At 41.6% G+C, this 24,153-nt stretch overlaps 1 long non-coding RNA gene across 1 annotated transcript in view; it reads left to right on the top strand.

The window, feature by feature from the left end:
• The window catches only part of LOC149070698 (uncharacterized), a 79,256-nt gene extending 68,985 nt beyond the window's left edge, over positions 1-10,271 (top strand). The window contains exon 2 of the long non-coding RNA XR_016195002.1: positions 10,012-10,271. This is a non-coding gene — a long non-coding RNA (uncharacterized LOC149070698). The remainder of the gene's footprint in view (positions 1-10,011) is intronic.
• The last annotated feature ends 13,882 nt before the right edge of the window (positions 10,272-24,153 follow it).

The following is a 24,153-nucleotide window of genomic DNA, read 5'->3' as shown; positions in this document are numbered from 1 at the left end:
GCGGGGAAAAATATTTAGTCGTCATGGATGCGCCATGGGTTATCAGCTGGGCACGAATGCCTACAGTTGCATGATAACATAACATATTGCATCTATTACGATCATGTCTTGATTTTCATGACATCGCTAAAATTCCAGTAGGAAAATCATAACGTCGCGGAAAATTGCTTGATTAATTACGAAAATTTGAAATGCATGATTGAAGAAAATTATTTAAAATATTGAATAAATGAAAACTTGATTTGTAGAAAAGACTTTGTAATTCATTTGCGCGGTAGCTCTTTTATTTTACAGCTCGGAAAATTCTCTCAGTTAGGTAAAAGAACTCATATTTCAAGAAAAGTTACAGGATTGTAAAAACATGTCAGAGCATGAAAAGTTTACCCGAACGATAATTTAATGACGTGTAAACGATAATTCAAGAACGAGCCTTGTGAAAAACTGAAATCATGGGCATGTGAAATTGATTGGATGTGACGTCAGAGTTGTGACAAATTTCACAAAAAAAGTTTTACGAGCGATACAACCCCTCTTTGAAAAAAAAATCCCATTACGGAGTGTATTAGGGAAAACGATCATTTTGGAAGGACGTATACGAAAATAAAGTGGTGCTATATTCAAATAAATTGTTCCTTAAGAACTTGTTATACATGCATTTTTACTAGCTGATTTATAAACGAGCTTGTGGAAAATCGCATCACGTCAGATTTGAATATGGGGATAGGAAAAAAAATATATATAAACTATGATTTAGGAATGACCCCTCTTTGAACAGAATCTCATCACTTGGCATAGAAAAGAAAATTCCAAACGACAATCTAATGACGATGCCTTTTAGAATAACTTCCTCAGAAAATGTGACATAAAATAAATTTAATTTGGGAAAGGTTCTTTGGTATCGTATTTGCTAAACACGATAATTTTTTTATTTTAAAAAATAATTTAAGCCCTCATCAAACCTGTTTGAAAAAAAAAAAAGTAAGTTAGAGAAAACGATAATTTAAGAACGATCCCTAATGTGACGTCATGCGATAATTTAATGATGTTGGAAACTTTAATTTTCGTCATTAGCTTTAACTTTCTAGGATGATTGGGAGAAAAAGTATAACCCAGTTGATCACGTGACTTTCGAGTGCCATAGCCCTCTCTTTCTTGTTAGCTTCGGTATACACAGGGTGACGTTATTGACTGGAAAACTGACATAAAAAAGTTTAATTTAAGAAAGATGGAGTGTTGTGTGACAAAAAAATTTAATTCAAGAACAACCAGACATAAAAAAATTCTAATTTAATAATGACTCCCAATAAAAATGTAATTTAGGAAAGATCCCTGGCGTGGCATAAAAAATTTTATTTTGTGAACGACCCCCAATAAAACAATTTAATTTAGGGAAAAAAAACAGTAAAGCGTCATCCCTCTTATCGAGGCATCCCTTATCGCGTGTGAGCGCCATCTAGCGGAGGGCTGCGGAATACATCCCCTCGTAAGGTGGGGATTGCCTATTGTCCTGGTGGGGAGCAAGTGGGGAGTGCCTATTGTCCTGGTGGGGAGCAAGTGGGGAGTGCCTATTGTCCTGAAAACCCCATTTTTCCCCTACTAATATATATATAGAATACATCCTTCAGATTTAATATCCGAATACGAGATACGCACATACATTACAAAAAAAAAATACTACAATCGTGATAATGCATCTGGTACCTGATTTAACGCACCAGCTTTATGTACAATCTGAAAATTCCATCTTTGCAGTGCCAGAGCCCAGCGCATCAATTTTGGGCTTTTGGGTGTTGTATCTTGCAAATAAGTCAGTGGATTGTGGTCAGTTATTATTTCGATTTTCGTCCCAATTACCCATTTTTCAAATTTCTTCAAAACAAAAAGAATGGCCCACGCTTCCTTTTCTATGGTGGCCCATTTCCTCTGAGTATCATTAAGGTTTTGACTCACGAAAGCGATCGGTTTGTACTGGCCCTCGGCATCCATCTGTGTGAGACATCCTCCTACCGCAACGCATGATGCATCTGCATGTACCTGAAAATTTTTGTTGAACTGTGGTGTAGCTAGATAAGTTACTCGGCATAATGCATCCTTTAACTTCTGGAAAGATTCTTCCTCTATCTTTCCCCAACAAACTTTATTTGGAGATCCCTTCTTGGTGAGGTCAGTCAAAGGCGCTGACAGGGCCGCGTAGTTTGGAATATATGAACGATAAAACCCCATTAACCCCAACACCGAGCGCACTTGTTTTTTATCAACAGGTGCCTTCAGGTTTTTGATAGCCAACACCTTTTCCTCGTCTGGCCCATGTCTTCCGTTCCCGATTCTATGTCCCAAGTATTTTATCTCTTTCGCTGCGAAGTTACATTTTTGCATACGTATGGAAAAACCGTAGTTATCTAGTTCTCTCAGCACTGCAGATATATGCATAAGGTGTTCCTCCCAGGTTTTAGAAAATATTATTATATCGTCTATGTAAGCCTGAGCATATTCATGATGTTCCCTGAGAACCCGATTCATTTGTTTTTGAAACGTACCACTGGCCCCGACCAACCCGAACGGCATGGTCTTCCATTGGTATACGCCATTGTGAGTCGCGAAAGCCGTAAGATGTCGACAGTTTTCGTCCATTTTGATTTGCCAATATCCTTTCAATAAATCTAAGCTGGTAAGCCAACACGCCCCTCCTGCCACGTACATTAGTTCTTGAATGTCTTTCATCGGAAAGACGGGGACCTTAGTCACTGAATTCAGTGCTCGATAGTCAATACACATACGAATGGAGGAGTCTTTCTTTGCAACACATACTACAGGGTATACAATTTCTGCCTCTGATATCTCAATAAGATTCCAGTCTAACAACTCTTGAATTTGTTTATCGACCTCTGCGCGATATGCCATTGGTATTTTGTAACAATGAGGTTTTTTCCGTGTGGCATTGGGTACCAATTCAATCGTGTGTTCGCCAACCTTAGCTGGTTGAACTGGTCTCGTGAACAAGATCCTATGCTTAAAAATGAGATTTTTTAAATCAGCTGATTGCCGTTTATTAAGTGAATCTATATTAAGATCATTTAGCCCTTTAAAAAAATCAGTGGCCTTTGAAGTTTGGGTGGGGCATGTCTCCACTCTTCCAAAATCTTCATCCCCTTCGAAAATAATACTGGCCGAATTTACACATGAGGAGAATTTCCTGATTTTGTTTTCATGTACATGTTTTACACTGCCATCCCCCATCTCAATTAGAAATGAGTGCTGGCCCTTTTGTTCCTTGATAAAACCCGGACCTTGCCACCTAGCGTAGATTTTGCTGTTAGAGTCTGGTATTAACACTATGACTTTGTCCCCCTGTTTGAATGATCTAACCGAAGACCTCAGATTATAATATTTCGCCATTCTATCTTGTTGTACTTGAGCAGTAAGATTTGCTTGTTCCGCTGCTCTTTCCAACCGACATTTCATATCATGTAGGTACAACGATATCGGTTTCGTGTTCAATTGCAACCCGTCATATTTGCCTGTCCATGTATTTTTCAAAATGCATAATGGGCCTTGTGGAGGTCTGCCATATAGAAGTTGAAATGGTGCGACTCCCGTAGTATTATTAGGAATTTCCCGATACGCCCACAAAGCATATGGCAGTTGCAGATGCCATTTCCTACCTTCGGCGTGTATAATGTGGTTCAACATCCTTTTCAACGTTTGATTGAATCTTTCAACCAATCCATTTGATTGGGGGTATCCAGGAGTTGAAAATCTCGGGCACGCTCCAATTCTTCTCTCGAATTCTTTAGTCAACTCCGCATTGAAGTTGGTACCATTGTCTGATGCTATGACATTAGGTATGCCCGTTCTAGCAAAGATGCTTAGTAATGCCTCACAAGTGCTTTTTGCAGAGATGCCAGTGAGTGGCAAAGCCTCCGCCCACCTGGTATGTTGATCGACCAGACATAAAATGTATTTATGCCCCTTAGAACTACTAGGGGTTATTGGACCGATTATGTCAACATTGACCACCTGGAAAGGCAATTCTGGTCTTGTTACGGGAGTTATTGGGGCTCTTTCCCTCGTTAATACTCGTTTAGTCAATTGACATTCTTCACACAGCTCACAGTACCTTTCGGCATCCTTCTTCAGAGTGTCCCAGAAGAAAGAGTACCGTATTCTTTCGATTGTTTTTCTTTTTCCCATGTGTCCTGCAAATACCGAGGAATGCGCTAGTTTCAATACTTCATCTCTTCTGCCCTTGGGCAGAACTAGCTGCATCACAGTTTCTCCCAGAATCTTATCTCGATGCCATAAAAGTTCCCCAGCAACAAAGTAGTTTGCTTTCCCAATTTTCGCGTTATCCCATGCTCCACGTAAATCCGAACACAAATTTTGTTCCCGAAGGAACTGATCTGTCGATGACAGCATTTTATCCTTTTCATCTAAATTGCTTCTTTCTTGATCCATCCCTTCATTATCAATTTCCTCGGAAAACTCGTAACTCTTGCCTTCTTGATCATTCTCGGACATTTTCTTGGGTTTCATCATCCCTGCCTTGGAGTTAATCTCCTCTGTTTCTATTTTTCGAGTGTCGAGCGAATTCCCCTCTTCCACACACAGCATATTTCTTACGTCTGGTGGCAACAAAACGTCTTCCACCAAATTCTTGGCTATCGCACACAATACCTCCTGGTGTATCACGTTTGATCTATCCCCAACCGCCATTCCTAAAGGAATGCTTAAAAGTGGGCATTTTACCGCAGGTCCGAAAATACCTTTTAAAAAAATAGTCGGCCTCCCTTCTGTTTGGATTTCAGGAAGTACATCCTGTCTTACTACGGTAATCTCGCTACCAGAATCTACGAGAGCATAAACTAGTTTCCCGTTTACACTTATTGGAATTCTTTCTAATTTGCTAAGATGTTCTCGAACAGACTTTCCCGAAGTTGTTTCCCCAAAAGATCGGACTTTTGCCACCACCACCCTTTCGTGTTCGTCTGTCTCTTCTCCCAAAGTTCGGGTATGGTTTATGTTAGCTTTTTTTTCACCTTCAAATTCAGTAAATTTTCGCTTCTCCAGAATGGGACAGTTACGTCTGAAATGAAATTTTGAATTACATTCAAAACAAGTGGGTTTTCTCCAACTCTCCCTGTATTGTGCTCGTTTACTGCTCCCATCGAAGAGTTTGTTCTCTGTCCGTCTATCGTGAAACTGCCCATGAACTCTGTCACTCCAACTGCCTCGACGTTTTTCCCTCGGACTCGAAGCCATTTCTCTTCCCCTCGATGCGAAAAAAATATCACATTCTCTCCCAAGGTCCCTAGGTTTAAACCACTCCCCGTTTTGTCGGATTCCAATGTGGTACGCTGTCTCCCGGTCCAGTGTCTGGAATAATTTATCGGCTACAACCAATGAGTTCACACTTTCGAAATCCGTGGCTCCTCTCATCCTGATATATTGTTCCCATTGCGACGTAAGCCTTGTGGCAAACTGCATGAACGTCTCTTCCTCGTTCCGACAGGGCCGTCTTAAGAGCATCGTGGGCCCCCGGGCCAATTGGTTTTTCTGAGGCCCTACCTTGCAAATTCTAGAAAATTTCAATCGGATCTCATTTTTGTGAGGCCCCTCTTCTCCTGAGGCCCCCGGGCCGTGCCCGGGTGGGCCCATGCGTTAAGACGGCACTGCGTTCCGACTCGCTTTTTGGAAGTTTTCGAGACATCTCTGCGGGGAGGGCTGATACTCCCTCAACACAATTAATTTCAACTCCTTATAATCATCATATTTGTCACTGCTCAAACATGTCAATAGATTAGCAGCTCTCTCCCCCAGCATGCAAATCAAAATTTTTGCCCTTGCCGCCTCAGGTACATTTTCACTCTCGAAAGCTTTCTCAAGACTGGTGAAAAAATAGCTCCAACCCTCAGGTTCAGACGGGACTTTGACTGTCAACATCTTTACTACCTTCACGAAATCATCTAAAGTCTTAACCTTACTTCCAGACTCGTTTGAGCCACTTTGATTTTCCATGCCAATACGCATTTTTTCTAGGGCTAAACGCTCCTCGCTTTCTAATCGAAATTGGAGTTCTCTTTCTCTTTGATAAATCTCTCTCTGAATCTCCTCCTTCTCTACTCTTTCGCGCCTTATAGTAATTAATAGTTCTCTAACTATTTCCTCATCGTATGCCTTATTACCCAAAATGATATCTTTCAATTCCATTACCTTGATATCAGGTGCCACTGCCTCACCAAGCTCAATGGCCAGTATCTTCAGTTCCTCTTTGCGGTATTTCATCAGAAAAGTCATTTTCCTGTCACTCAATGAACCGAAATTCAAAAACACTATCGGATTCCTACTATCTACCGAATTTGTTGAAAAAATTAAAAAGTTTCATGCAACGAATGATCTCACCCACGCATTTTTCTTCTTTTTTTTTCGAAAGGCAAAGGAAAAAAAAAAAAAACCAAACAAAAAGACAGTAAAAATACAAGAAACACACTGATCACGATTTGCGGTTACACTGGCAACAAACACAAAAATCTTCAAACCAAAACTGTCTGAACTCCATATATTTACCGCCGAGAGAGAGATAGAGAGAGAGAGAAAAAAAAAATTACTCACACCACCGAACTTATCGTTTGTACCAGGAGACTATCGTTTCCTTTTCGTTGTTTGGGTTCTCTTCTTGCCGGCGTCGCCTCGATGTATACGTTTGTTTCTCTCACTCGCTACCGATGTATCGGGCTCATCACATACACATCACCAGTTTCTTCCGAAAGGCACCGCTGCGACCACTGTTGGGTTCACCTTTATTGGTGGGTGAACTTCAATTCCCTTTTTTTTTTTCACAATAATAAAACTTTTCACATAATCAACATCACAATCACACGTATCTGCCACTTTGCATGATCTTTATTTGATCACTCAATAACGCAAATGGTCTCCATCATTTTACAAACTACACGCCTCACATTCACGTCTGCACATAGGCAGCTCCCGAGACCCACTGATCGTCCAAGGTCTCTCTTCTGTCCTCCTTTGTCCCTCAAAGGCAGGTGTCCCGATGTTTCGGCGATTCCATTTTAAAGAACAAGGAGGGTTCTCTTCGCTTCAACTTCTGCCATTCGTGTCTTTAGGAAGCACATCTCACAGTATCCCTCAAGGGACAGAGTCCGGGTCTTGTCTGGTACTTCAGCTTCAACCTCTTGAGCTATGGGTCACGACCCAAGCTTGATTGACAGGAGATTCCGAGATGGGTCGTAACCAGCCTCTGTGTGGTCACGTGGGCATCATGGTGGACTCCATTTATTGCCTCTCTGTACTTTAAGAGAAGTGCGAAAAACATGACCGCCAAAAAAAGCTGTATAAATACACATTTAGGGGCGCGGGGAGAGGGGGATTGCCATCAGAACAAATGGTTTGGTCAAGGTTCTCTAAACAGTATCATGAGGGGGGGGGGGGGGTTATAGGATCTCCTTGGTGGCCTTCGGGGTCATTCAAGTATTACGTCAGCATCGATGGGGGCGAGGGGTTCGGGTTTGCTGACTTTTGATGACGGGGGGTTTGAATGATGCTTACGTCATCAACCACCCTTTATAAATGTATCCGGGACGTTCAAGCGCTCTAGAACTGTGCCGCGGGCCGCTTAAGCGCTCTTTGACAGTGCCGCTCGTCACTGAAAGGATCCGTAACCATGCCGCGGATCACTTGAGTAATCTGGGAATGTGCCACAGGGAACTTGAGTGATGTAGAACTGCACTGGGGGCTCTTAAGTGCTCTAAAACTGTGCCACATGCCACTCAAGGGGGTCTCTAAATGTGCCACGGAGCACTAGCACTTACGTGTTATGGAACTGTGTCGCGGGTCAATCAAGTAATCTTCTTCTTCTTACCAGGCAGGGGCCTGGCTCTCTCCCGCTAGGTATATTAGCCATTTACTCGGCTGAGTTGGTCCGTGCTGGAGAGTGCTGAGGGTGTCCGACCGGGAAGCCCTCGAGATACATTCGAAGTCCACCCGGTCCGGCACATCCAGCCCTCTTTCCTCTTTTTATCCATGATGAGGGCACTATCCAGTCTCCCCCTCCCATCAAGCAGCATTAGTGGTGTCCCTGTGGGCCGTTCGTTCCGACCTGATTTGATACAATTCTGCCATCTGGCTCCTTACCAAGCTGTGGCTCCCGATGTTGCACATGCGCACCACCCAGCGAAGCCTCTCCAGAATTTCTTCATCATCAAATATCATATTTAACAATTATTTACAAAAATGTCAGAAACTGCTTCGCGAGCATTCGCCTCCTCGGGGCGCAGTGTTTCCCGCGTGCCGTTCATCTTCTGCCTCGCGACATTGTGCCACTTCGTGGAGCAGATGATGTTTTCGGCACTTGTCGTTTGCTTTCGTGTTTTAGCTGAAAGTTGAAAACGTATCTTCGGATGTGTTGGAGGGCGGTTCACTGGCGATGTCGAGCGTCCTTTTATCACTTTATTCCTCCACCTCGTCTGAGTCTTCCTCTGACGAAACAGCCATCGAGGGTTTTCTGTTATTTTGTGGACGAGCTTCAATAGGCATGTAGTCGTTTTGGTTATGTTCAAGGCGGCCTATAAGTTTTCCTATTTTCTCCGTGCGGTCTGCCCTTTTCTGTGAATGTGCCGCGGGCCTACTTGAATGATCTGAAAATGTGAAACGGGCCGCTTAAATGCTCTGGAATTTTGCCACGGGTCACTTAAGCGATCAGTAAATGTGCCGCTTAGTTCATTTTTACAAAATTAGGCGTGCGTGAGGTGGTGGGCCACATTGGGTGGGGAAGGGGGGGGGGGTCAGGGATTTAACATATATCGCTTAGAGCAGGGGTCTTCAACCTTTCTCGAGTCGCGAGCGCTGCATATGCCCATCATCAAACGAAGCCCTGCCGGCAATTTTGATATGGGTATGCCCCTGAAATTTGCAAAATTGTAATCTTTGAATGAAATTTTTGCAGGGTGCTTAATCGAAACGTTGATCAAGTGCTCGCCAGCACGAAGTCGCCACACGAGCACTGAGCACTCTTAATTGCTTCGAGGAGCACCATGGTGCTCGCGAGCAGCAGGTTGACGATAGCTGGCTTAGACGGTGGACCGCAATGAATTTGTTATAGAGAAATTTTCGCCCCCTCGTTTCCCCGCCTACGTCGCTGATCCCAATATGCGTACATCGCTGATCCCAATATGCGTACATCGCTGATCCCAATATGCGTACATCGCTGATCCCAATATGCGTACATCGCTGATCCCAATATGCGTACATCGCTGATCCCAATATGCGTACATCGCTGATCCCAATATGCGTTAGGAGGTAGGGTCAGAGCTACAGTGCCGTCTTAAGGCATGGGCTCGCCCAGGTACGGTCCGGGTGCCCCAAGGGAAGAGGGAACTTCACAAAAATGGGATTTGGATGAGATTTTCGAAAATTTGCCTGGTAGGGCCTCAGAAAAATCATTTGGCCCGGGGGCCCCATGATGCTCTTAAGCCGGCCTTGCAGAGCTGACGGGGGTGGGGGGGGAGTCAGAGGTTTTGCTGACAAGGGGGAGGGGGTGAAAAGTGGCAAAAAAAACCTTCTGACGCAATACTTCAACGGCCCCCAGAGATGACTTACTGCCGCGAGACTCGTGTATTTAGGTATTACAAGAGAGAGAGAGAGAGAGAACGATATTGGAACTACAGTAATAAAGCGACGCCTTGAGGCATGGCGAAGACTCGAGCGCCATCTTGCGTAGCATCCGTCAAAAAACGTAGAGGAAAAAAAAAAAACAAAAACGCATTAAAACAACAGTTTCACCGTCAGGTTATTATAACGGCCGAAATGTAATAGTAATGATGATGACGACAAAGTTTGTGACGCGTTTATATGTAGGAGAAGAGTTGTTTCCTTCTTCTCCAGTTTTTCTCACGCCCTGTCGAGTAACAATAGGTTTAACACCTGCGTTACCAACGTCACCATCAATCACGTTTTTTTTTTTTTGCCCTTCATCTTCTTTTCCTCTCGTTCTAGCTCGTCACATTCCTTGACATATACGAGAGGGAGAATAAAGATGGCGGATATAAGAAAACAATAACAGCAGCAGCGGCAGACGACAACGGCAATACTAATAATAACGAAAAGAAGGAAGAAGACTACTACTACAACTAATTAACAGGTCTGTCGTCTGATAGTGTTATAACGGATGGGAAACGCGAAAATTTATCGCCGTAATGAAATTTGGAGACTGTAATCAAAGGCAATGTAACAAATATAAAGAGTCTATTTTTGTATTGTGTGTCGTGTGGTTTTTTTAATTTAGTCTATAATGAATAATTTGAGTCTATCACTATATAAAAATACATCCATCAGTTTTTAACAATGGATCCGCAACAATCACGTGTGGGAAAGGCCTCTCTTTTTCTGTTAATTTTAATCTATTAATGATGACGTCATTACAACATGATAAATGAACTCGAAATAACACAGTCGACCCTCGTCTCAACTTAATTCGTCCCTCAAGTCCGTTCGTAATCTCCGGCATGAGAAAACAATCAAACGCCCCGCAAGACGTAGGTACCAGGGAGCGAAAGAATATCTCTCGGGTATTACTGCTACTAACGCTTGTCTACAACTTTCGGTTTTCCCAATTTGCTGGGAAAAAAAAGCTGATGTCATTCCGATTCCCCCAAAGGATCGGACAAACTGCGTTCTCATCTAGATATCAGTGGTTCTCGACGTTTTTTTTTTGTTCATGGCCCCCTCCCCCTTTTCAACCATTTCTCATGCCTGTGGCCCCCCCTCTTGCGAACATGAATAATTTACTAACTCCCCCTCCCCCCCCCTCTTCGAGGGGCGCGGTAGCCCAGGTCGATAAGATACGCGCCTAAAGTACCAAAGGATGTTTAGAGGTGTCGCGAGTTCGATACCCGGTTCGTCCTTGTCAGAAAACTTTCCTGACACAAGGGTACAAAAAAAAAACAAAAAAAACGGCGAAGTGACCGCAGCAAAAATTGCTACCGCAGGGAGTCCCTCCATCGAGGGGTTAGTGCACCAATCTCTCGACGAGTATAAAAAACAAGCCTGCCGTTCGGAATCGGCAATAAATTGTAGGCCCCGGTCTAATTAGCCCTCGTGTGCAGAAAATGACCGTGGTGCGACAAAAATGATCAGATCAAATGCGAGCCGATCTCCCCGTTAAAAAAAAGTCTCGCCGCAGAGAGCAACAGGCCTACAAACAGTACAAATATTCGGTCACTATACACCACTTACTTCACTTCTGAGATATAGATGGCAGCACTGAAAAATCATACGCAACACTAGATACGCACTCAGACTGTTAGGTACACACACTTACAATTCCGGCACAACTCACTAGGTAGTAAATTGCCTATGGCGATAGATCTGAGTTGTGCTCGGTTTGAAACCCCCTCCCCCCCCCCCTCGTTTTTCCATTTGAAGATAGTCATCCAAAAATTGTCTGAAGTGTAAATATGTTTGAATTCAATTTCATTAATTTTTAATTTATAAAAATAACACGAAAGAGCAAATTAAACGTAACAGAATACAATAAAAAAAAAATAGAATAAATTTTTTTTGCAATCAATGTAAATTTTGCGCTTGAAAAGCGAGTCCGCAGAAGTGCCGCAACACGACGTGGCATGGACTCGACTAATGTCTGAAGTAGTGCTGGAGGTAATTGACACCATGAATCCTGCAGGGCTGTCCATTAATCCGTAGGAGTAAGAGGGGGTGGAGATCTCTTCTGAACAGCACGTTGCAAGGCATCCCAGATATGTTCAATAATGTTCATGTCTGGGGATTTTGGTGGCCAGCGGAAGTGTCTAAAGTCAGAAGCCACTTTGTAGCAGTTCTGGACGTGTGGGGTGTCGCATTGTCCTGCTGAAATTGCCCAAGTCCGTCGGAATGCACAATGGACATGAATGGGTGCAGGTGACTAGACAGGATGCTTACGTACCTGTCACCTGTCAGAGTCGTATCTAGACGTATCAGGGGTCCCATATCCCGCCAACTGCACACGCCCCATACCGTCACCAGCTTGAACAGTCCCCTGTTGACATGTAGGGTCCATGGATTCATGAGGTTGTCTCCATACCCGTACACGTCCATCAGCTCGAAGCAATTGGAACCGAGACTCGTCAGACCAGGCAACGTGTTTCCAGTCCTCAACAGTCCAATGTCGGTGTTGTCGGGCCCAGGCGAGGCGTAAAGCTTTGTGTCGTGCAGTCATCAAGGGTACACGAGTGGGCCTTCGGCTCCGAAAGCCCATATCGATGATGTTTCGTTGAATGGTTCGCACGCTGACACTTGTTGATGGCCCAGCATTGAAATCTGCAGCAATTTGCGGAAGGGTTGCACGTCTGTCACGTTTAATGATTCTCGTCAGTCCCGTTCTTGCATGATCTTTTTCCGGCCGCAGCGATGTCGTAGATATAATTTTTTACCGGATTCCCGATACTCACGGTACACTCGTGAAATGGTCGTACGTGAAAATCCAAATTTCACCGCTACCTCGGAGATGCTATGTCGTTCCCATCTCTCGTGAGCCGACTATAACACCACGTTCAAACTCACTTAAATCTCGATAACCTGCCATTGTAGCAGCCGATCTAACAACTATGCCAGACACTTGTTGTGTTATATAGGCGTTGCCGACCGCAGCGCCGTACTCTGATGGGTTCCATATCTCTCTTTATTTGCATACGCATGCCTGTACCAGTTTTTTTGGCTCTTCAGTTTATTTAAAGTTCACTCCAGAACCATTTTAAAGAACAGTGACAAGAAAGGTAGTCGGATACCTTAACTCTATACGTAGTGAAATACAACTTTTTGCACATTAAAGAAATTTCGTAAACTGCTTATTAAGTGTAAAAATATTAAAATGAGAGAGGAAAAAACAAAATCAGACAGAGAAGTGTGTAAAATTTTTACTTTTCAATAATTTAACGCATAATTTGTTGCAAAGCTGAAGTTTCGCAAGAAAGAAAAACCACCAAAATGTTGTGAGAAGCTACCAAATACTACTACTACTACTACTAAACCACACATGTACCTCGTCCATATTCCTCTGCGGAACCTCTAACGAATTGGTACATGCGGGAATGTGTGTGTACGTGTAGTGAAACCTGACGTAAAGTTTGTTTCTGTGTAATGCTTGTTATGTGTAGTGCTGCCATCTGCCACCAGTTTTTCTAACTACGAGTGAAGTGTAATGATTGAATAATTAATCGTTGCAGGCCTGTTGCTCTCTGTGGCGAGACTTTTTAACGGGGAGATCGGCTCGCATTTGCGCCTCGTAGTTGGGAACCACAGGAAACCAACTTCAGCCGGCTACCAAATACTACAAATGTGAACAACAATTTTGCAACATAACCACAGTTGCTCCAATTTTCCTCAACCCCCCGCCCCCTCTTAAAAACAAACCACTCGGGTGGGTTTCTAGATTTTAAAATGATAGAATCCTATCATTTTTTGTCTTGAACATGGAGAATATTTTTGTTTGTTCTGCGCTGTTTTGCGCAACCTACTTTGAAAAAAAATTTCTAAACAACATGAGTTCGACCATTTTTGAAAGAAAGTTCTTTCTAAGGGGCCATTCAAGTATTACGTAAGCAAAGTTTTAGCCATTTTTGACTACCTCGCCCCCCCCCCCTTTGTCAGCAAAATTTCGTCATCAGCTCTGCCCCTCTGAAACCTAACGCATATTGGTGGGATCAGAGCACGCACACGGGGGGGGCATAGGGGGGGGGGCTCTCTCGTGCCCCATTCCCACGAATCAAAACTTTCGAAATTGTCTGATCACCTGCACCCATTCATGTCCATTGTGCATTCCGACGGACTTGTTGGACAATTTCAGCAGGACAATGTGACACCCCACACGTCCAGAATTGCTTCGAGCTGATGGACGTGTACGGGTATGGAGACAACCTCATGAATCCATGGACCCTACATGTCAACAGGGGACTGTTCAAGCTGGTGTGATGGTATGGGGCGTGTGCAGTTGGCGTGAAATGGGACCCTTGATACGTCTAGATACGACTCTGACAGGTGACGGGTACGTAAGCATCCTGTCTGATCACCTCCACCCATTCATGTTCATTGTGCATTCCGACGGACTTGGACAATTTCAGCAGGACAATGCGACACCCACACGTCCAGAATTGCTACAAAGTGGCTCCAGGAACACTCTTCTGACTTTAGACACTTCCGCTGGCCACCAAAATCCCCAGACATGAACATTATTGAACATATCTGGGATGCCTTGCAACGTGCTGTTCAGAAGAGATCTCCACCCCCCTCTTACTCCTACGGATTAATGGACAGCCCTGCAGGATTCATGGTGTCAATTACCTCCAGCACTACTTCAGACATTAGTCGAGTCCATGCCACGTCGTGTTGCGGCGCTTCTGCGGGCTCGCGGGGACCCTACACGATATTAGGCAGGTGTACCAGTTTTCAAAAATCGAAATTTCGGAAGAAAATACCTTTAAATGTTGTTATAATCAATTTCTGTTATTTAAAGGCTACGAACTCAAAATTTCTCTTTAATAAATTCATTGCGACCCGCCCTCTAAGTCATACAATGATAAATCGAATAAAGGCCCTTAGCCCGCGGACCAAATATGGCCCCGAGGGGGTTATCTGATGCGACCTGCCCTCCTCAAACCTAATTTTGTAAAAAAAAAAATGAACTAAGCGGCACATCTACAGATCGCTTAAGTGTCCCGTGGTACAATTCCAGAACATTTAAGCGGCCCGTGGCACATTTTCAGATGTGAACAATGATCACATCAACACTTAAATAACTTAATGATCACTTAAATGACCCGGGACACATTTCTAAAACACTTAAGCGATCCGTGACACATTTAGAGATCCCATGTGACGTAGTTTTAGAGCACTTAAGTGGCCCCCAGTGCTGTTTGACATCACTCAAATTACCCGCGGCACATTCTCAGATTATTTAAATGATGCGTTTCACAGTTCCAGAGCACTTAAGATGCCCGGACACATTTCCAGATCACTTGAATCCGCGAAAAATTTAGAGATCATTAAAGTGGCTCTGTAGGACACTTATCAATAGGGAAGGACACGTCACTTCAAGTGCCCACAAACTATCGAAAGGTTTTTCTCGTTTTTGACAATGTCAAAACATTGTCATAGCAGATACAACATACAGCAAAAAACATAAAATCATATGCACTGTGCAGTAGTGGTTTTGTCAACGGACCTCCATGGGCCCCGGGGGGACAATTATTTACTTTTATTGCACGAAGAACACATTTAGTGTTGTGAAATTATAATTCAGCACTTCAATTTCTTAAGCGTGGAAATTGCCCTTTGCTACAGGAGCCTGTGTTGTGTGTCTTGACATTCACTAAGGGGTCCACTACATCAAAAAGGTTGGGAAACAACGCTGTACAGTATAAATACAAGCACTTTCAAAATGAACAAAGCATAAACATATAAAATGTAGGCTAAGTTCTTACAAAAATTATTCAAACTTATTCTACTGTTCATTGATAAATGATTACACAAATGTGTATCAATGAAATCTGCATGGATATAAAATACTTGAGTGTAACTTTTACCGGGCGTTTAATTGAAGTGTTGATCAAAGTGCTCGTGAACATGAAATCAGACACGAGCATTGAGCACCTTGGTGCTTCTGGGAGAAGATTGCTAACGCATACCATTTGCAAACCTGCTGCACTACATTCCTTGGGCATTGTAATACAACCTCTGACAATAAAGTTCGGTGAATAGTCCTGTAACATTAACGTAGATGAAATGTTAACGAAAGTTACCTTACTGTCCTTCGAAATAGTCGCCTCCCATTACTATGCACCGCTGAGATCTCCTATACATGTCCTGGAAACAAGTCTTCTTTTGGGAAGGAGTTCAAAAGCCTCGTCACGTTTCGTTGGATGTCAGGAATATCGTCAAATCTCTTTCCTTTCAAAGCGAGTTTGATCGTGGGAATAGGAAGAAGTCTGGAGGATTGAGATCTGGCGAGTATGGTGGATGTTCAACTTGCACCACCCCCTTTTTTGCCAGGAACTGTTTGGCTGTGTGAGGGCGAGCATTGTCGTGAACAAGAAACCATGAACCTTGTTGTGCGTACTGAGGTCGTACCCTGCGTAGACGTTTCATGAAACGGGTCAAAATTTCAATGTACCTTGCAGCATTCATCGTCGTTCCCTCAGGTACAAATTCCTTGTGGATTTTCCTGTTCATTTTCCTGTTCTCAGTTAAGAACCAGCGCACTAAACAAGCACTTTGTAAAGCAAGTCTTTCACGGAACACAAACGACGCTCAACTGAACAACGGTGGCGGCAGATGGTCAACACCTGCCGCTACGCATGTGCAGCGTTTTGCTTCGCCTGTGTTGCCAGATCGGCTGTTCTGACTTCATTCACCGAACTTTATTGTCAGAGGTTGTATATACAGAGGATCCCGCTTATAAGGTTTTTAAAAAAATCTGGCATGGGAAAAATATTGTAAGTGGGAAAACCCTTTGTTTGAATGGGAAATCTTAATAAGAATTACTTAGTAAGAGAAGTACTAAGCATTATAAGCGGGTTCGACTGTATACGGATAAACAGAAGAAAATTTTTTTTATCCAATATTGAATTTGAAGGGAAAATTGCTTGCTTTCTTTACTGTGACCTCAGAGGCTCCTCGTTCGGCGAACAAATCGTTGATCACCAACTTGCCACATACATCACTTGGGCATTGCAATGTTATATTGCAATTAGCCACTATATTGAATTTAAAGAAAAATTGCTTACTTTTTATTGAAATATGCAATAATAAAAAAAAAATTTATACACAATGCTAATAAAAAGTATTGTTCTAAGAAAGCGATTACTTTCCTTAATATATATGTATCATTACACTTTAAATTGATAAACCCTTGTCATCTTGTAAAATTCTATTTGCATTTTATTTAAGTCTCATTTGCTCACACGATAATATTACAATGATATAATTTAACAATACTATAATATAACGATCATAATAATCTATATATATAAAATTCATTTTCTTGTCTGCGCGTGTGTATGTTCTCTATACAAATCTACAATTTTCAGATCGATCGTCGCCATATTTTGCATATATACCAAATGGGACCCGACTTGAACGATAGGCTACTTTAAAATTTCGTCAGAGCAGGGCAAGTGCCCCAACTGGGCAAAAAAATCTCTGGCAACAATGGTTTTCGGGCCTCAACAATCACTTTCCGAACGTTTTACTTTGGTTACCGTGGTTCCTTAGCAATGCGTTTCAGACGTGTTTTATACCTTTACAATGGTTTGTTACTTCTCTAATCCTGTCACTATATAAATGGTAATTTATGCCTTTATAATGCTTTGCCACATTTTCAATACTCTCAGTAATGAGCCTTTTTGAATAGGCATCGTAATTATCATCACTTTGAAGGTCAGGAAAAGGGTGATTATATTATATTATATTATATGATTCCTCATAGGAAATCAGTGTTAAAATTGCCGATTTTACTGTAGAAATGCAAAAATTTCGTGGTGTTTTCTGTCACATCAATAATTTTAAAAACTGTATAGAATTCTTGATTTTCAAAATATTGAGTTCGCTTAGAGATGAATACAAAGCCCAGGAGATTAAATATGAAGTAATTAACCGGACCTACTTTAGAATTGGACATTCATGCAATAACATTGATTTCAACTTTTTATTTACATCTTCTCAAGCATGAAAATTAAGTTCTTCGTATTGTCTTTTGATATTCAACTGCATAAATTGATATAGTTTAGGATAGAAGAGTTGATCCACTTTGCCCAAGAATATTTAGAAGACACCAACGAATAAGGCAAATACACAAAAAAAAAAAAAAAAAAAAAAAAAAAAAATAATGAATTAATTATTATTATTATTATTAAATTATCATTTTTTGTTTGTGTATTTGCCTTATTCGTTGGTGTCTTCTAAATATAGTTTAGGATGTTTTAAAATTAATTATGGGCCCATAAAGTACATCGAAGAAATTCCACAGCTTTAACTAAGCATTTTTGGAAGCTGTAATAGGCAGATGGATAACTTGAAGTTTAAAACGGGGGGGGGGGGGAAGGGAATCGAAATACTTAGCGCCTTTAAAAAAGGAAAAACTATATCTATTCTATAATATAAAATCACAAACAAACTCGAAAAGGGCCTGTTGCTAAGCAACCGAGTGACGGAAGTGGGTGATATTTTTGAGTGACGGAAATCTGTTACGGAAGTGGGTTCGATTCATATATCGATATTCACATTCATATATCGTACATTCATATTCATATATTCATATATCGATATTGGGTCGATATTCACATATCGGGACCCATTTGACCCATCGGGACCATGTTATGTGCATGTACCAAGAGGCTCCTACATCCTACAGCAGAGCCCTTAGGCTGGAATTTAGATTTCGAGCCCACAAACCAGCTTTTCAGGGGCCCCTCTGTGATTAATTTATACTGTGAAAAATCAAAAAGTGATAAGAATCGTTGTGGCCCCTGTCAGCCCTTCCTTTGTGGGGGGGGGGAGGTCCATGCCGAGAGGTATATATATGTATAATATACACACACAACAGCAGTGCTCCCAACACAGGGTCGGGGTACCCGGGGAAGATTTCACGTATAAGTAAAAAGTTTTCATTTCCAGGGGCCCTTGATGGATCTCATTGTTTTCTTGCTGCTTTAATGTTGAAAAATTTCGATAGCGGAAGCAAAAGATATATCCAGTCTGGGGCCCCACCAAAAGTATGCGAATTGGTGTCCCGGGTAATTGGTTGGGGGTCCTGGATTTTATTCGTTGGTAAAACGAATACAAATGGAAATTTTTCATGGTACTCGCTCCGTGGGATGGCCGACAACCTTCCAAGTCGGGGCCCATGTTTACAGGTTTCATTTTGGGTGCCCTGGATTTTATTTGTTGGTAAAACGAATACAAATGAAAATTTTTCATAGCACTCGCACCGGGGGATGACCGACAAGCTTCCAAGTCGGGGGCCCCATGTTTACAGGTTTCATTTTGGGGCCCTGGACGAATCTCATTCTTTTCTGTTGTAGAATTCGCAACAGCGGAAGCCCGAGATAAAGCCAGTCTGGGGCCCCACCAAAAGTATGCGAATTGGTGTCCCGGGTAATTGGTTGGGGGCCCTGGATTTTATTCGTTGGTAAAACGAATACAAATGGAAATTTTTCATGGCACTCGCTCCGGGGGATGACCGACAAGCTTCCAAGTCGGGGGGCCCCATGTTTACAGGTTTGATTTTGGGGGCCCTGGATGAATCTCATTCTTTTCTGTTGTAGAATTTGCCACAGCCGAAACCCGAGATATAGCCAGTCTGGGGACCCACTAAAAATCTGCGTATTGTGTCCCCGCTACTGGATGTGGGGCCCTGGATTTTATTCGTTGTAAAATTGATAAAAATGAAAAATTCTCACAGGGGGGTGTCCGACAAGCTTGCAGGTCAGGGCTTCATGGAAATGTTGGCAGGTTGTAATTCGGTGCCCCTGAATGTATCTCATTGATTTTTGTGGTTTAACATTGTAAAATTTGCAACACATCGGTAGCCCAAGATATATCCAGTGTGGGGGCCCCACTGAAATTCAGCGAATTGAATCTGGGGACCCCCATGGGGAAGTTTTCTGGGGATACTTGATGAATCTCATTTGTTTTTTGTTGCTTTATTATTATTTTCATTAAAATTCGCTTCTTCAGTAGGCTGGTGCTTTCACACGTCCCTTTCCCCTTTTCCATAGCACGCTGATGAAGTGGGACGAAATAAACAAGATATGTCCGGGAGAGAAGTGGGGGGGAAGGGGGTTGGCCGCCAAAGGCGGCAGGGGGGCAGAGCCCCCCTAGTATATATATATATATATATATATATAGATTTGTTTATTTCATGAGTCGCCATATACGATTTGCATGTCTTTCAAACAAAGAGGGAGATATCACGTGATCCAAAAAGCCTCATTGAAGAAATCCCAGGCAGCGCCAGGTATTATAGCTAGTAATAATTATATTGACATGCAATAAATACAGTGGCTTGCCGAAACACAAGTTCTATATTTGGTTTCCTAATGAATCTATTATCATTATGAACCAATAACAAAGGAATGGGTTGGCAATCTATGAATCAATAAATGATAGCAGAGCCCAGCTTCGCGAGCCGTTACTATTGTCAACTTGATACAACTGAACCACATTTGGATCGAGTCAGAAAAAAACGAAAACATTTTTTAGTGATTCAATAAACGATAACTTATTATACGGGGGTGGCCCCCCGCCCCCCATTCCCCTGTATCGCCAAGTTCGCTGTTTGGGAACACCCCCCCCCCCATTCCCGTGTATCTGACAATTTGTGGTGAATTATAATATAATAAATCATATTTATCCTGTGCAGCGGTTAAAAGAAATTAAATGTAATAAGAAATTAAATTTTTCAAACGCAGATGTTAGGGGGAAAAAAAAATTGGACGGGTTCGAAGGGACTCGTACCCGTAACCTTCGTTTTAAGCGTCCCGTGAACTTCCCACGGTACCGATGGTGGTTGCCGAGCTGAAGTTCAATTTAGTATATCCAGTATTAAATGTCTCCAGGAAATATGATGGCACCAAATGGATCAAAATTTGCGGTCACTGAGCTATAAGTAAAGTTAACTTATAGCTCAGTGGTTGCGGTAGCTTCACGGTCTACTGTGACGTTCCTATGACGTCACAGTTGCTTGACTCTGATTGGCTGGTAATGTGGAGATCTCAGAATTTCCAAGCGCTACACAGCGACATGAACGAGCAACGAAAAAAAAGTAGGACTCAGTTGGTCACGTGACTTTCGAGTGCCGTAGCCCTGTCTTTCTCGTTAGCCCCGTCCGGAGAGAGTATGACGTCAGCGGTCTCCGCCTTGGCAGTGCTGTGTCCCCCAACATCTTTCGTCGGAACATCACGTGACTCGGTGAAAACAAACACGATTCCCCCCCCGTTATTTTCTTATGGCATAAATGGGAGTTTAAAACAATAAATGAAAAAATAATTTCAGCATCGACGAGATAATTCCAAAATTATATAATGAAAGCTATAATTTCAGCATTAATGGAAGAAAATATTCTAGAATTAATGTAAGAGATAATAATTACAGCATTGATAAAAGTGATAATTCCAAAATTAATGAAACAATTAATGAGAGATAATACCAAAATTAATGAAAGATTATTCCAGAATGAAGGAAAGAGATAATTCCAACATTAATGAAAAAAGAGATAATTCCAAAATTAATGAAAGATAATTCCAGAATGAAGGAAAAAGATAATTCCAAAATTAATGAAAGAGAACAAAATTAATTTCCAGAATTGAGATATAATTTTAGAATCAATGACAGAAATAAATCCAGCATTAATAAAATAAATTATTTCAGCATTAATGAAAGAAATAATTCCAGCATTAATGAAAGAAATAATTCCAGCATTAATGAAAGAAATAATTCCAGCAATAATGAAAGATATAATTCCAGCATTAATGAAAGAAATAATTCCAGCATTAATGAAAGAAATAATTCCAGCATTAATGAAAGAAATAATTCCAGCATTAATGAAAGAAACAATTCCAGCATTAATGAAAGAAATAATTCCAGCATTAATGAAAGAAATAATTCCAGCATTAATGAAAGATATAATTCCAGCATTAATGAAAGAAATAATTCCAGCATTAATGAAAGAAACAAATCCAGCATTAATGAAAGAAATAATTCCAGCATTAATGAAAGAAATAATTCCAGCATTAATGAAAGAAATAATTCCAGCATTAATGAAAGAAATAATTCCAGCATTAATGAAAGAAACAAATCCAGCATTAATGAAAGAAATAATTCCAGCATTAATGAAAGAAACAATTCCAGCATTAATGAAAGAAATAATTCCAGCATTAATGAAAGAAATAATTCCAGCATTAATGAAAGATATAATTCCAGCATTAATGAAAGAAATAATTTCAGCATTAATGAAAGAAACAAATCCAGCATTAATGAAAGAAATAATTCCAGCATTAATGAAAGAAAATACAATAAATAATGAAGGAAAATTCAAGAACTAATGGAGGAAAATTACAGAAATGATGAAAGAAATTATTCCAGTATCAATGAAATAAACAATTTAGTAATCTTTTTTCATCCTTAGACGAGTTCCCAATCCTTTTTTTTAATCTTTAAAGCCGGGTTTTCCTAGGAGTAGAACTTTCACGCTGCGCGCGCAGTAGAAACCTGCTCCTAGGAAAACCTGGCCCAAAACCCAATATCTAGAGACCGAACCGTACATTTCTATGGGCAAATTGAAAGGCGGGAAGTTTATTTTCACTGAGTCACGTGATTTCCCTGCATTTGATGTCGCTGCAGTCGCGGTGGCTGGATGCTCCGCTCCCCCCACTAATATAATCTCTGTCGTCTGCTTCTCTCCACGTTACTTGTTTCGGGCGTCTCCTTGTGTCCTGAAAAAATTACTGAACTGGCAGTTCGAACTTCCAGTTCTGTTCGTGAGCTTAGCTTGTAGGGATCCGACTTCTTGTCTGTCGTCTGCTCATTAAGAGGCTATTTGTTTTGGACGTCTCCTTATGCTCAAGTAAAATAACCGAACTTTCAGTTTGAATTTCCAGTTCAGTTCACGAGCTTTGTTTATAAGGAACTGAGCGGAATAAAGAATATAGTTTTTTTAACTTCAAACTTCATCATCACCTCAAGAGTCACTTTTAAATCTGAGATTAGATGGCAGCACATTACTATAAAGTGGAGTATGGGGAAAATTCACTTTTTTACGATCTTACCTGTCGTCTGCTCGTGTGGAGGCCTTTTGTTTTGGATGTCTCCTTGTTGGGTCTTAAAAAAATTACTGAACTGGAAGTTTGATCTTTCTGGTCAGTTTATAAGCTTCGTTTATAAGGAGCAAAGCTGAATGAAGAATTTAGTTTTTTATACCTGAGCTACTCGTCATCACCACATAAGGCACTTCTGGTCTTGAAAGTAGGTAGCAGCACCAACAATATTTTTAAAAATGAATGTCTTGAAGTATTCTAGGGTATTAAATTAATTTTAATTCCCTTAAAATTGTTAGTGTGTGCCATTGTGAATTCGCTGCAAATGCTACAAGGCAAAAAAAAACTGCATTGGCGGACGGCGTAATGTTTCGAGTCACCCGGTATACAGTCAAACCTCGTTAGTGCGTCAGCCGGTTAACACGTCACTCCGCTTACTGGGTCACTTTTTGGAAGTCCCGATTGTCCTCAGGCAGGAATTGGCACAGCTATGGCTTACTCCGTTTAACGAGTCACTCCGTCACTCGACTAAGTCATATTTTTTCTCTCCCAAAAATGACTCATTAACGAGGTTTGACTGTATACGGGTTTTGTCATTGAGTAACGCAGTGACAAAACAGTTCATGTGAACATAATAATGATTCATTATCAGGATTTCAAGCCCATCGGAAAATATAAGTAATCAGATTTTCAAATAAGAAAATTATCAGTTTGTTGACTTCAATTTCGATACGATCAATATCTGAGATTTCGTTGGATGACAAGCTTCCTTCAAGTGGCTTTTTGGTTCATAATGTGGCCGCTCTCTCGCAGGCGAACGAAGCAACGTGAGAGTTGGCTTAAACACAGCACAATATTTCACATAACAGTCCGTACTATATTTCATATACAGGGCGCATAGGTAACGGGGCATATGACATTTTACTGGCGACCCATTGGTCCTAGAGGCTTACTTCCAGTTGGAAAAAGTACCCGAATAATGTGTAGTACTCAGATATTTGATTCATGTATGGCATATTTTTAATTCATAAATGGCATATATGAGTTGGACACGTGATTTGGATACTTTTTCTAGTTGGGTATGTCTCCAAGACTAACGGCTCGCCAATAAAGTGTCATACACCCATGTTACCCATGCAGCCTGCATATTTTGTTGTTAGGAACCATGGAGTCGATTTCGACTCTTGGGTGACTCTATAGATCATGGCTCTCCAAGCTGGTCTGTCATTCACAGCATGTCTCAGTTGTGCTAGCTTTATTCTAGTGCTTTGCGACACCTCTTCTATCCATCTGGTGTGCTTGTGGTCTGCCCCTCCCTCTCGTTACCTCCATTCTT

Source organism: Pholcus phalangioides, unplaced genomic scaffold (assembly GCF_987345545.1).
Source record: "Pholcus phalangioides strain wild (caught in Gottingen) unplaced genomic scaffold, Ppha-v1.0 ptg000020l_1, whole genome shotgun sequence".
NCBI lineage: Eukaryota > Metazoa > Arthropoda > Arachnida > Araneae > Pholcidae > Pholcus > Pholcus phalangioides.
This window is presented reverse-complemented; position numbering and strand designations above follow the sequence as displayed.